Source organism: Pseudophryne corroboree, chromosome 9 (assembly GCF_028390025.1).
Source record: "Pseudophryne corroboree isolate aPseCor3 chromosome 9, aPseCor3.hap2, whole genome shotgun sequence".
In the NCBI taxonomy this organism is placed as follows: Eukaryota; Metazoa; Chordata; class Amphibia; order Anura; family Myobatrachidae; genus Pseudophryne; species Pseudophryne corroboree.
Window position 1 is genome coordinate 96,853,293 of NC_086452.1, and position 12,796 is coordinate 96,866,088.

The 12,796-nt window shown below is 45.0% G+C and overlaps 1 protein-coding gene across 2 annotated transcripts in view; it reads right to left on the reverse strand.

Moving 5' to 3' along the window:
• Positions 1-12,796, reverse strand: part of RABGAP1L (RAB GTPase activating protein 1 like) — a 690,515-nt gene that overhangs the window by 631,153 nt on the left and 46,566 nt on the right. The window lies entirely within an intron of this gene.

Consider the following 12,796-nt stretch of genomic DNA (forward strand, 5'->3'; position numbering starts at 1 on the left):
CGAGTGCCGCACCATTGCTATATCCTATTCATCTGTTGTGAGGGCACCAGGACTAGTTTCAGTTTTTAGGTGGAGTGCCGGGTTTTGTGTATTTTATATATGTGTAGTGTTCCTTCTAGGCTGTTTCAGCAGGGTGCTGCACCCTGCCCATTTTTGAAATGTGAAAAAGCACCCTGCCCTTTTTCAGTGCACCCTGCAGGACCATAAATTGCCCCCATGTATACAGAATGCAACAGTCAGAGTGCATGTTACAATGTTGTCTACTCCTTGCCCACCTCTGAAATTGGAACACAATTTCTATCCTTTAGTCAACTGGATGGCAGAGGAGGCACTGTAAATAACACAGCACTCTCATAAAGAGGTAAAGAACAGGGTAAGCAGTGAGCTTACAATATTTCCCCTAGTAGAACAGACTTATTTTTTTCCTATATATTTGAACCCATTGTTTAACTTTTCTGTTTTATATTATATAGAAGACTGGACATATACAGTATGTTTCTCAGTACAGATGTTAGGTGTCTTATATGTATGCATGGGTATATGATGTACTAAGGGCAAAATGTATGTACAAAAACTATAAACATATGCGCTATGCTTTGTGCGCAAAGCGTCACATCAAAAATGTGCCCTTCAAAATAAAAATGTGCCCTCTTCAATGCTCAGCACCCTGCCCTAAAAAGATCCTAGAGTGAACACTATATGTGTATTATACAAATAACCTAATCTCGCGCTATATTCAATTCGGCAGCACCTCATGAAAATCTCCCTGCTAGTAGGAGATGGACAAAGATAATAGATACAATATTCAGAGGGCGCACTAAGATATTAGCTCCAGATATCGAGAACCAGCGTAAACCAAAAGCAATGTTTTTTAATCAGACATTAAAACATTCAATTAAAATCATACAAATGTACAATTATTCATAAGTACATTTTTCATACAGTACTTCATAGATATTTTCATAAAACCCAACGCGTTTCGTCCGTTATGGACTTCATCAGGGATAGTGGTCACAGTATGAATATGGTTTTTGAGGATATATCTCCTATACCATATAATACGCTGGTTCTCGATATCTGGAGCTAATATCTTAGTGCGCCCTCTGAATATTGTATCTAATATACACACATACATACATACATACATACATACACCCATACATATACAGTATCTCAGAAATGCCATATAACCAGTGATAACTAGTATATATGCACAATAATATACGATTTCCTTCCTTTCAATTCAAGGGGGTAACGTCGGTGTATCCAAATATATTTTGGGGTAAAAGGTAAAAAAGTTTCCTGATCCCTGTTCTATGACTACAACAGTAGTCCTGCAGGAGAGTTTTGTCCATCTGCGAGCTGCTTTTGGGGAGGAAGCACTGTCACAATCCACTGCGTTTGAGTAGCATTGGAATTCTGTGGCGTGAGACGGTACCTGGAAGACGAGAAGCACTGCAGCTGACTTGTGTCCACCATCATAGAAGAAAACATTTCTGCCATGCGGGCCATAGCTGAGGTGGACACCAGGGTGACCATTGCCCAGTTAGAGAAGGAGGTCCAGACCTGGCTCATTGTGACTTCTTCGTGTTCCCACAAATCAAGTGCAAGATGCAAGGGATTCGTTTTGAGTTACCGGAAGCTGCAGTGGAGATCTTCATTCAGCATGTAGAAGACATACCTGGTTCAGACTGGTCCAGCTGCTTCACCAAGTGGTTTGAGCGTATGCTTCTTTGCACTGACTCCTCTGACGAATACTTTGATAAAATGTAATGTGCACTTTGCTTATAAATATAATACTTTTTGTGCATCCGGAAAATAGGATTTTAATACCTACCGGTAAATCCTTTTCTCTTAGTCCGTAGAGGATGCTGGGGACGCTTCAAGAACCATGGGGTATAGACGGGATCTGCAGGAGACATGGGCACTTTAAGACTTTGAATGGGTGTGAACTGGCTCCTCCCTCTATGCCCCTCCTCCAGACTCCAGTTTAAGTAACTGTGCCCAGGGAAACGGACATTTCGAGGAAAGAATTTATTGTTAAACCACTGTGAGCATCTTACCAGCTTACACCTCCAGTATGCCGCAGAACGTGGTATTCAATAGAACACCAGCCGACGGCATTAAGAATATGCAGCAATACGCTGACATAAAGCGTAACACAACCTGTGTGTAAACACAACCAACAACAGCATAACGCATGCCACGGCATGAATAACGTCAGCAACAGGCTGACTTAAACGCAACACGCCATGGGGTAAATTTACTAAGATGGGAGTTCTATTTAAGATGGGATGTTGCCCATAGCAACCAATCAGATTCTACTTCTCATTTATCTAGCACCTTCTAGAAGATAATATCTGGAATCTGATTGGTTGCTATGGGCAACATCCCATCTCAAATAGAACTCCCATCTTAGTAAATTTACCCCCATGTGTTTAACCATACCCAATAACTACAGATACAGTACGCACTGGGACGGGCGCCCAGCATTCTCTACGGACTAAGAGAAAAGGATTTACCGGCAGGTATTAATATCCTATTTTCTCATACGTCCTAGAGGATGCTGGGGACGCTTCAAGAACCATGGGGTTTAAACCAAAGCTCTAGAACGGGCGGGAGAGTGCGGATGACTCTGCAGCACCGATTGACCCAACAAGAGGTCCTCATCAGCCAGGGTATCAAACTTGTAAAACTTCGCAAAGATGTTTAAACCCAACCAAGTAGCTGCTCGGCAAAGCCGTAATGCCGAGACCCCTCGGGCAGCCGCCCAGGATGCGCCCACCTTTCTGGTAGAATGGGTCTTCACCGATTTCGGTAATGGCAATCCAGCCGTAGAATGAGCCTGCTGAATCGTATTACAGATCCAGCGTGCAATAGTCTGCTTGGAAGCAGGAGCCCCAAACTTGTTGGGATCCTACAGGACAAACAGAGCCTCCGTTGTCCTAATCTGAGCCGTTCTGGCGACATAAATTTTCAAAGCTCTGACCACATCGAGAGACTTCTATTCCGTCAAGACTTCAGTAGCCACTGGCACCACAATAGGTTGGTTCATGTGAAACGATGAAACCACTTTTGGCAGAAATTGCTGACTAGTTCTCAACTCCGCTCTATCCGTATGGAAGATTAACTAGGGGCACTTGTGGGACAAAGCCGCTGATTCAGACACCCGCCTTGCGGATGCCAAGGCCAACAGCCTGACCACTTTCCAAGTGATGAATTACAACTCTACCTTACGTAAAGGTTCAAAACAATAAGATTGCTGGAACTACAATACCACGTTAAGACCCCATGGAGCTCCAGGGGGGCACAAAGGGAGGTTGGATGTGTAACACTCCTTTTACGAAAGTTCGAACTTTTGTAAAGGAGGCCAATTGTTTTTAGAATAAAACCGGTAAGGCTGAATCTGAACCTTAATCGAGCCCAACTTAAGACCCGCATCCACACCATCTTGTGAAAAAAAGGAGAAAACGATCCCACTGGAATCTTCCGTAGAAGCCTTGGATTCGCACCAAGACACATACTTTCTCCAAATACGGTGGTAATGTTTTTACGTTACTCCTCTACTGGTCTGAAGAAAGTAGGGATGACTTCACTGGAAATATCCTCTCGGCTAGGATCCGGAGTTCACCTGAAGATCCGTATACCAGGTACTCTTAGGCCAGTCTGGAACAATGAGGATCACTTGAACCTTTGTTCTTCTTATGATCTTTATCATTTTTGGAAAAAAATGGAAGCGGAGGGGACACATAGACCGACTGAAACACCCACGGAGTCATTAGGGCGTCCACTGCTATTGCTTGAGGGTCCCTTGACCTGCAACAATATCTCTGAAGCTTCTTACTGAGGCGAGACGCCATCTTGTCTATTTTAAGAATCCCTCAACGACTTGTCACTTCTGTGAAAACCTCTGGATGAAAACACCACTCTCCTGGATGGAGAATGTGTCTGCCGAGGAAGCCTGCTTCCCAGTTGTCCACTCCTGGAACGAACATCGCTGACAGAGCGCACATATGATTTCGTCACCCAGTGTAAAATCTTTCTGGCTTCTACCATTGCTGCTTCGGTTTTTGTTTGTAGAAAACCATTATAAACGGCCCTTACCTCTAGACCGTTAATGTGGTGACAAGTATCCTAACTTGACCCTCTTCCTTGGAAGTTTTCCTCCTGTGTGACACCTCCCCCGCCTCGAAGGCATGCATCCGTGGTCCCTAGGATCCAGTCCTGGAACCCGAAGCTGCGCTTATGAGAACTGCACCGCTACCACGAGTGAAATTCTGGTCTTGAAAAAAAAAACAGGATTATCCCAGGTGGGAACCGGACCACTTGTCCAACTGGTCCCACTAAAAACACTCTGGCATTTAACCTGCTCACTGAATGGCCCCGTAGGCTTCAACCATCTTTTTCATCAACGGAATGTAATGATGGATTGACCCTGTTGCAGATCTGACCCGACTCTGGATCCTCAGAGCTTTTTCCACTGGAAGAAACAAACTCTCAACAGTTCTATATCTAACAGTATTTCCAACGCCGATAACCGCGTCGTTGGGATCAATAGTGATTCTGGCAAGTTCAGGAGCCAACCACTTTGTTGAAGAACTGTCAGGGAGAATGCAATGTTTTGCACCACTTGGTTTCTTGACCTCGCCGTAATCAGGAGAGCGTCCCAGTACAGAATAGTAATGGCTTTTTTACTATCGAAGGAAAACCATCATACCGCCATCACTGCGGTGAATTGGTAATGACAATCCTGAATAGCAAACCCAGGTAAGCCTAATGCGGAAGAAACCGTAATTAGACCCCCTTTTTCCTTTTTCAGATTGGAGATCCCTGCCCTGAGAGATTCCAGCTTGTAGTTCAACTTCTTAAGTAGAAATTTTTGGGATTTTAGATATAGGATTGTTCTGACCGAGCCGTCCGGCCTCGGGAGCACGAAAAAGCTTGAATAGCAGCTTTGTTTTTATTTTTATTTTTTTGGTGACCGGACAGCAGGACAATGACCTGATCCTGACACAACTCTTGTATGGCGTCACATACTACCTGTCCAGAGGAGAATCGGTAAGGTCTATTTGAAAAATCGGTGAGGGGAAACGTCTGGAAACTGCAGTATGTCCCCCTTGGGACTCTATTCTTAAACTCACTGGTCCATGTCCGTTCCAGGACTGACTGAAGAGTATTATAAGTGGTCCCACCGGTGTGGGCTCCCGCAAGATAGACCCAGCGTCATGCGGTGGATGTGGCAGAAACAGAGGATGATTTCTGCTTCTGCGAACTTGAAAAGACTGCTGACCTCTTACCTTTTCACCTTCCTCTACCTGCAAGGAAAGGGAAATCCGTATCTATTCGGTTGAAATAACTGCATCCTACAATAATGCGTCACCAACCGCTGTGAGGGAACATAGTGCAAGAAGGTAGACTTACCAGTGGTATCTGCCAAGATCAACTTAACAAGACCATCCCCAAAACAGGTTTCACCTTCATAGGGAAGAGACTCCAGTTCTTCTCGGAGTCAGCGTCAGCATTCCATTGGTGAATCCACAACGCCTTCCTAGTCGAGACCGCCATGGAATTGGCCCGCAAATCCAAGAGTCCTATATCCCTTGTGGTCGTACGGCAGTCTGCTGCAATGTTATAGATATGACCCAACTTAAGGAGTACCCTGCATACAACTACTCCCCCATGCGCACGTAATGCAAGTATAATCAATGTACACGCGGACACATAATTAGAGTATCACATATCTTCCTGCATACGATCCTTTGTGACAGGGCCCCGTGCAGAACAGGGGGCGACTCTCACTTTATTCTATCCACGGCGGGAAAAGAATAAACACTCAGAATCCTCTTGAGGATTTGAAAATATCTGGTCACGGCCGCTCAGCACATAAGGAATAACTTTACCTCAGCATTCATTATACATTTTTTTATATATATATATATATATATATATATATATATATATATATATATATATATATATATATATACATATACATACACACACACACACCTTTAAATACAGCTATACACACACAAATATCTATATATATATAACTCATATATAAATATCCCTTTTGACAGTAACAGCAGGGTCCCTAGTGACGTTAATACGTCCTTAATGTGTATGAAGCATGTACTGAATGCCGATTTTGTGGATTTAGTCAGGAAACATTATGGTCGACATAAGAAACAGTATTCGTGTCGATCTCTGGGAGTAGTAACTGGGCAAAGTAACATTTTTGCGATCCCGAGGGGTCCAAGGGAAATCTATTCTATGAATATGACACCCTCCATAAATATTACTATGTCTGTGTTCGTGCCACAGACCTATGCAACCTTACTATACATACATATACATATAAGTATAGCCCTTTCTGATATGCATCACATTATCATGCCAATTTTTACCCAGTCAGATATTGTTGGTGCAGACAGGGTCACCACCACACGTCTGTGTCTCCCATATAGTTTTCTCTTGGGAAGAACATACATCTACTGACATGTTGACACTTATTTACATGTACCAAGTACTATTAGGAGTTGTCGGTGCCGACAGAGTCATTCCCACAGCTGTTTGTGGTAGAACACTCAGCTTCAGATATGCCGACACACGTGTACCAAACACCCACCGACATTACACTGGCTATAAGGGATAGACCCCAGTACATTCTGTCAGGGAAACACAGAAGGAGTTTACCAGCTCATTTCTACAGCGCTCATTATATAGTGTGCTTTTATTTTTAACTTATATTGCCCCAAACAACTGTACCCCCCCCCCCCCCCTCGTTTTTCACTGTGATCTGTACAGCAGTGTTTTGGAAGGGCCAGCGTCTCTGTGAGGAGAAAATGGCGCTGAAATGAGCTGTAAGGGGTAAGCCCCACCCCCTTAATGGCGCGCTTCAGCCCCGCTATTTCTTACATATATTTATACTGGCGGGGGTAAAATCTAGTGCCTGGGCACTTATATATTCGTTTGCCAGTTTCTGTTGAGGATTTATATGCTTCCCAGGGTGCACCCCCCCCCCCCGCACCCTACAGTGCCTGTGTGTGTGGGAGCATGGCGCACAGTGCCTCCGCTGTGCGGTACCTCAAAGCTGTCACTGAAGTCTTCTGACTTCTGGCTCTGCAAGGGGGGTGACGGCGGGCTCTGGGAACGAGCTTCTAGGCGTACCTAGCGATCAGACCCTCTGGAGCTAATGGTGTCCAGTAGCCAAAGAAGCAGAGCCTTGAAACTCACAGAAGTAGGTCTGACTTCTGTCCCCTAAGTCCCACGATGCAGGGAGACTGTTGCCAGCAGTGCTCCCTGAAAATAATAAACCTAACAAAGTCTTTTCAGAGAAACTCAGTAGAGCTCCCCTGTGTGTGACCAGTCTCACTGGGCACAGAATCTAAAGTGGAGTCTGGAGGAGGGGCAGAGAGGGAGGAGCCAGTTCACACCCAAAGTCTTAAAGTGCCCATGTCTCCTGCGGATCCCGTCTATACCCCATGGTTCTTGAAGCGTCCCCAGCATCCTCTAGGACATATGAGAAACTTAATGAACACTCCTCATATATATTAACATTTCTGGGAATAATTTTTGCTTTAGCTGAACAGTCAGGTAGGCAGGTCTGAGTAGAGCCCAATTTAAATCACAAAGAAAGACCCCGAACACCAACATTTTTTACAGAGATAATAGCAGGAATTTAGGAGGATTGATGGGGGTTTCAATTATTTAACTACTTTCAGAAAATGAAAAGATAATTATCAGACAGAGTTTGGAATTTACTTAAACCAGTACTCCATTATAATAAGCTTATCTAATAATCCTCTCTCGGTATATTTGTCCCCCTTCTATACAGTACATTTCAAAGCAAGCTGTAATCTAACTAATCAGGTTTAGCGGCTGATTGAATGTCTTATATATTCGTCATGCCAGCCCTCTGTCTACTCGCCCGTGACTCACTAAACTACACATACAGTTTGTCATTAGATCATATAATCTAGTCTAGGCGGCCTCTTTTCTATGATCACAAGTGACTGATTCGGTCGACTCTAGTTATAATCCATTGGGTTTTATGGAACACAATTCTCTGTAGTAGTTATTAATAACAATGAGGCAAGTTATCCTATTAGCTTTAAACAGCAGTTCTATAAAATAAAACGCCGGTAAAAGAAAGCAGATGTAAATCCTACATATTTTATGGTAGCATATTAAAAATCCCAACATCTATACATAATCCACACTTCCTAAAATTTAATTGGAACATGTTACGCAACCAAGTTTTCCTCTATATAAAGCAAATTACTCACAAGTCTAAAAAAATCTTAAATCTTCCTAATCACCAGCAACCCAGTAACTTAGCCCTGGATGGAACAGTTTATCAAACTTTATTTAATTGACCTTATGGCAAAAGCATGGTACCAGGCCTACTAGGGTTATACCAGCCTGGCATGCCCTAGCACAAAGTACTGCGTATGATGTTGCGTTAACGTGCACAGACACTGCTGAATTTTAATTTGTGGTGCTTATGTTCTTTTATTTTGTCAGGTGTGTTCTGTAGGTACTGTTATATTCTCCACTACATCCCCTAAAAGAACTATGGTCATCTGGGCTTATAATGGCATCCGGAGATGTTGCACTGGCTGCTATGATGAAACATAAGTGCTGATCAGCTATGGAGCCACTTTTGGCCAAAAAGACACTCATGGGTTACATATGGGATAGAAAAGGACTAAAGTCGATTATACTCTATGGTCAACCAAATGGGTGTCCTTTGCTCTTGCCTAACTTCAGCCATGCTTCCTTGAGTCCTCCTGATATTTGGAAACTTGGGCAAACTTCTGTAGCTGTGATCCATAAAGAAAGTTACCTATCCGTTAGGTAAGTGTCATCTATATTCTGACCACAGATGCCAAATCACCATGGGGACCTGACAGGGCTTAAAAGGAGGGAGTCCAACCAATAGTACAGTAGCTGAAATGGTTTAGGGTCAGACCCGTATGAACACTGGCTTTGGTTTTTGTTAATAAATTCATGTGTGTGCTGTAAAAAAAGAATATAGATATAATTTTTCATGTGAAAGTACAAGTGTTTCTTCACAGATTTTTATATCGACAGACAGTAGGTCGACTCAATATAGTGTTTTTACAACTTTTGCGAAATTTACCATCTAAGGTCACAAACTATTATCTTTAGTAGCCCCAAGTGTGGCAAGGCTAAGATAGACCGTGAGAGGACACATTTCTACGAATTTCGGTCATATATGGTTAAACAAACAAAATAACGCCCCCTAAAAAAGATTTATTTTTTTAAAATCGACCTTTTGTACCTGTCGACCATATGGTGTCAATCTGTTGATCCACACCCATTTTTCAAGTGACCGACACAGAACCCCGGCGCTGGAATCCCGACCGACAGCATCCCAATAGTAAGTATTGGGGTGAGGGTTAGGGACTCGGGGGAGAAGGGGTGTGAGTAGTTAGGCACCACAGGGGGGTTAGCCGTAGCCGTCACCCTCCGTGTCCTTAGCTCTAGCCGCCACCCCAGGTGGGTTAGGGTTAGGGTTAGGCCAGGGGAGGGGTAAATTAGTTACTCCGTCCCCTGTCGGCATTCTAAAAGTCAGAATGCCGCATTCGGTTATGTGACCGCCGGCGTCCCAACCACCAGCATTTAGTACCACATTAATTTTTGCCTTTGTGCTTCTTAACTCACAGGAGGTACCAGACACCCTCAGACAGCCCATAAGGCATCTTCAGGCAAAAAGCCAGAGCCGAGTGGGCAAAAGAAGCTAAACATTAGCCCAGTATCTTCCTAGATCTGGACAGAAGAACTGCTTTGTAATCACCTCCGGGGACTCTTCCTTTTTAAACTACTAGAATAAGGAGCTTTATGGTAGACTTAGCATTGTTAAATCTTTCTGCGATGTTCACTGGATTCCACAGGGAATAACATTGGGGTGTAGAGTTGGATCTTGATCCGAGGCACCAACAGGCTAAAGCATTGACTGTTCCCAGGATGCACTGCACAGCCTCCTCTATAGCCCTGCCTCCAGGCACTGGAGCTCAGTTTTGTTAAGCAGTCCAATGCAGTAACAGGTAAGAGAGACAGTAGATGTTAGTCACATAGACACACATTCTCACGAAAGGAGAAGGTCCAACAGACTGAGTAGAATGGGCTATAATAGCAGCAGGAGCTGGGAGCCCAGCCTGCGTATAGGCTTGTGCAATCACCATTGTAATCCAACTGGCCAAAGTCTGCTTATTCGCAGGCCAGCCACGTTTGTGAAAACCAAAAAGTACAAAAAGGGAATCTGACCACCTGATAGAGGCAGTCCTTTCCACATAAATATGGAGAGCCCATATCACATCCAAAGATCTTTCTTTGGAGGACAAACCAGAAGAGATAAAGGCCGGAACCATAATCTCCTGGTTAAGGTGAAAAGATGATACTACCTTAGGCAAATAACATGGGCGAGTACGAAGAACTGCCCGGTCACAATGAAAAATCATAAAGGGTGGATGACAGGACAAAGCACCTAAGTCCGACACCCTCCTAGCAGAGGCAATAGCCAATAGAAATACGACCTTAAGCATAAGGCATTTAAGGTTCCCAGACTCAAGAGGTCCAAAATGGAGACTTCTGTAGGTCATTCAGAACAACAGACACATCCCATGGAGCCACAGGAGGGACATAGGGAGGTTGAATCCATATAATACCCTGAGTGAAAGTGTGAACGTTAGGAAGAGACGCAATTTTTCTCTGAAACCACACCGACAAGGCAGATATATGGACCTTGAGGGAGGCCAGACGAAGGCCCTAGGCCTTGTTGCTAGAAGCCTGGAAGTTCCGAAACTATATGCATCATTTTTCTTAGCAGCACACCAGGTGAAGTAAGAATTCAAGACCCTGTAATAAATCCGAGCCGAAGCTGGTTTACGGGCTTTCAACATAGTTTGAATGACTGCCCCAGAGAATCCTTTTGCTCTCAGGAGTGAAGCTTCAAGAGCCACGCCGTCAAAGCCAGTCTGGCCAGGTCCTGGTAAACACAAGGGCCCTGAACGATGAGGTCTGGATGTTGAGGAAGTAGAAGAGGACGCTCTATCGATAGACCCTGCAGGTAATAGAAACCAAAGCAGTCTAGCCCACGCTGGAGCGACTAGAAGTAGTATTCCTCCTTCTTGCTTGAACTTCCGTATTACCCTGGGCAGGAGTGACACGTATGGCAGCCTAAAGTTCCATGGAATCACCAGTGTGTCCACGAAGGTTGCTTCCCTTGTCCTTGCTCCGAAGACCGGAACCTTGTGATTGTGTCGAGACGCCGTCAGGTCTACATCTGTTAGTCCCCACTTGTCCACTAGGAGTTGAAAGACTTCTGGATGAAGACTCCACTCTCCAGCGTGCACATCCTGACAACTGAGGAAGTACGCTTCCCAGTTGAGGACTCTGGGAATGAACACAGCCGATATGGCGTTGCGCCCACGGGAGGATTTTTGACACTTCCATCATTGCCATGCGGCTTCGAGTGCTGCCCTGATGATTTATGTACGCCACCGTGGCGGCGCTGTCTGAGGCTGGGCCAGTGTCAACGCATTGAACATTGCACGCAATTCCAGAATGTTTATCGGAAGGAGAGATTCCTCCCTGGTCCACTGACCCTGGAAAGAGTGTTGCTCCAACACCGCACCCCAACTTCCCAGACTGGCGTCCGTTGTCAGGAGGACCCAGAAGGGACGGCCCATGCTCAATTGCTGGTCCTGTAGCCACCAGCTCAGTGACAGACGGACCTCCGGAGTCAATGAGATCATTTGAGACCTGATCTGATGAGGCAGGCCGTCCCACTTGGAAAGGATTAACTTCTGCAGAGGGCGGGAATGAAATTGAGTGTACTCTACCATGTTGAAAGCCGACACCATGAAGCCTAGTACTTGCATCGCCAAGTGTACCGACACTCTCGGGCGAGAGAGGAAGTATCTGATCTTGTCCTGCAGTTTCAGGACCTTCTCTGGAGACAGAAACAGTCTTTGGCTGTGTGTGTTCAGGTGCACCATGCTCCGAGCAGGGACCAGCGAGGACTTCTTCCAATTGATGAGTCACCCGTGGGCTTGTAGGAATTGGACCAACATCTCCAGTTGACTAAGGAGGACCTCTTGGGAGTTTGCCAGAATCAGCAAGTTGTCCAGATATGGCAGGATCCAGATTCCCCGACGACAGAGGAAAGACGTCATCACGGCCATGACCTTGGTGAAAATCTGAGGTGCCGTGGCCAGTCCAAACGGTAGAGCTTGGAATTGATAATGAAGGTTGCCAATAGCAAACCGCAGATATTGCTGATGCGAAATGGCAATAGGTATGTGCAGGTAAGCATCCTGTATGTCTAGGGATACCATATAGTCCTCGGGTTCCTAGCCAGCACAATAGAGCACAGGGTTTCCATACGAAATTTGGACACTCTCACAAACTTGTTCAATGATTTGAGGTTGAGGGTAGGCCGGAAAGACCCATTTGGTTTCGGAACAAGAAACAGGGTCGAATAGTAACCCCTGCCTCTCTGGGACAGAGGTACCGGCACCACCACTCCTGTTTCCAGGAGGGATTGTACAACCAGGTGTAGAGCTTGCGCTTTCAACGGATCTGAAGGGATAACCGTTTAACAGAACTGGCGAGGGGGACGAAGCTTGAAAAAAAAATATTTCGTACCCATGAAAGAAAACTTCCCGCACCCAGGCATCTGAAGTGGTCTTTAACCAGGCCTGGGCAAACTGCAGAAGTTGGCCGTCCCATCATGCAGCAGGCTTGTCTTGTTTGTAAGCAGGCTGGT